The 2,355-nt window shown below is 54.4% G+C and overlaps 1 protein-coding gene across 1 annotated transcript in view; it reads right to left on the bottom strand.

Annotated features, from left to right (window-relative positions):
• Positions 1-2,355, bottom strand: part of NSMF (NMDA receptor synaptonuclear signaling and neuronal migration factor) — a gene marked incomplete at its 5' end in the record, with an annotated part of 36,300 nt that overhangs the window by 14,409 nt on the left and 19,536 nt on the right. The window lies entirely within an intron of this gene.

Raw genomic sequence — 2,355 nt, 5'->3', positions numbered from 1 at the left:
TGAGGAGGATGGTGGGGTGCCCCAGCTCTGCCCTGCCAGGCAGCACACACACACACCGTGCTCGTGGCTGTGCTCCTTCCCAAACGCATTCAGAGCTGCTAAAACCCCATCCATGCTGTTAGAACCACGCCGCCTGTACTGCTCTCCAGGGCAGAGAGCTGGGAAAGACTGAAGCAGTTCTTCCTTCTCAGACAGCACCATTCAGCAAGGCTCGCTGTCTGCTCTGCCAGCTCTGCACTAACGCTGCCTGCCTAACCACGTGCCTCCCTGCCCAGGACACGCAGGCAGGGTTCGGTGGGGCTGCAGAGGACGTGGCTCCAGGAGAAAGTCCACCAGAGGGTAACCCTGGGGGAGCAGCTACACCCCGTGGTCAGGTCTGTGTAAAACAGACTGTCCTGGAGAGACCACGGCAAAGGGACTCTTCATCCAGCCCCTATGAGTGCAAGGACCTTTTTCCCTTAGTTTCTCATCACTCACCTAAACAGGAACCAAAGAGGACAGGAACCAAACAGGACACCAGAAGAGACACAAGGAAGAAGCAGCATGTGGTCTATGAAGAAAAGCGTCACCCGCCCCGTGAACCCTACGTAGTCAGGGTGACTTGACCCTGAGCGCAGCACCCACGGCCCTGGGGATGGCAGTGACCCCATGTACCATCAGCCTGCACAGAGCGCAGGAGCCTTCCTCGATACCCCTCTGCCTCACCAACACACATCACGGACATCAGCACACAGAGACCAGCTGCTGGGGAAGGGCTGAAATGACAAGCGGTCTGGCTGACGTGCGAGTTAGTGGGATGAGTAAGGACATGTGACAACCACGCAGATGCTTTAGCAAACTCATAGTCCGAGAAGGCACTTCCAGCTCTGGCATGAAGTTTGTTCGGAGGAAGCCAGGTACGTCTGCAGAGACATCAACTCCAGAACAGCCCCTGCAGAGAGCGTTTAACCCTTGCCACCTTCTGCACCGTTCCCCGCTTTGGCCTGGGATCCCCGCTTGTCTTTAGGATCCAAATTCAGCAGCTCAAGAAGGAAAACTGGCAGCTGGGTAGCGAAGCTGGGAGCAACATTATTCCATGACAAACTTCCATTTGCACTTGGGCTATTAATGTTATTTTAGAAAGATTTATTGGAGCTCTGCTTGGGTACGTGAAGATTCACGGCTGCAATCAGGCAAGGAACTCAAGCCATTCGCTTCTCTAACCACGCTGGACCGGCTCTGTGTGCAGAGCCTCTGGGGTGTGTCATGACTGATAACGTGGCTGTCTTACTGCACTTTAGATTCAAATCCAAATAACTACAGTATTTAAGGGAACCAGGGTAGTTCTTTACACAAAGATCTTAAGACATACGTTGTAACGTCATGAGAATGAAAACCTTTACGGTGCATTGTGAGACCAAGATCATACCAGACACTGAGCACCAACGTTAACTGCCAAGGCCACTCTTACACCCTTTGAACTTCTGGCATTTTGGAGTAAAGTCCATTTTTCTGTTAAATCTCAGTTGTCCTCTCCGCAGAGGAGCTCCTTCAGACCTTGAGGGCGAGGGGGTACGGCAGATTTTGCCACAGAATAGCGTTGCTCCCAGCTGCCTGGACAGCCTGGTCTCTCCCTCGAGTGCGGGTTGAGGGCAGCTGCCTAGCTACAACTCCTACACGCTGCTGAGAGAGCTCCAGGGAGAACCCAGCTGCTCCAGGTTAACCAGCGCACCAAATGCTCAGAGAACAGCTCAAAGGCCTTTTTTTCCCTCCTCATCTCTTCCAGAAAAAAAGCACTTTGGAAAGGAGGTGCAGGTCTGGGACTGCCTGTTCATGTGGGCATCCTGAGGGCTTTTTGCAGCTGCGCTGGTCCCCAGGCCCCTCTGGGCTTGCAAGTTAGCACGAAAGGACTGGCACAGCTCCGCCGGGCTCTGTGAGCAGTGGAGCTACAGACACCTGCCCAGTCTTCCTGCCTGGCTCCTGCAACTGCACACAGAAAATCTCTTCAGCCATCAAAATTCAACCAGTGTCCCTCAAGTTCCAGTGAGGAAATCTCCCCATTACTCCCTTTCCTGAACAGCGATCCTCCTGACAGGCTCCAGCTTGCCATACCATCTGCATGACCCTACGCCACCCCCACAGCATCCATCCCAGCCAGAGGGTCTCCAAGACGGCAGCCCCACTCCACAGCTCTGCCGCAGCGGTTCATTCGCACTCCGCAGAGAAACCTTTTCACACCAGTGCTCTGCCAAACTCCCGCTAGCACCTCTCACGTTCTCCCCAGCTCCTCTGTGCAGCGGTCACAAGGCTCAGAAACCCTTGGGCATCACTTGCTCTGGAGGCAACATCCACCGTGTGCCAGGCCACACAAACCAG

The sequence above is a fragment of the Buceros rhinoceros genome, unplaced genomic scaffold (assembly GCF_000710305.1).
Source record: "Buceros rhinoceros silvestris isolate BGI_N320 unplaced genomic scaffold, ASM71030v1 scaffold18811, whole genome shotgun sequence".
In the NCBI taxonomy this organism is placed as follows: Eukaryota; Metazoa; Chordata; class Aves; order Bucerotiformes; family Bucerotidae; genus Buceros; species Buceros rhinoceros.
This window is presented reverse-complemented; position numbering and strand designations above follow the sequence as displayed.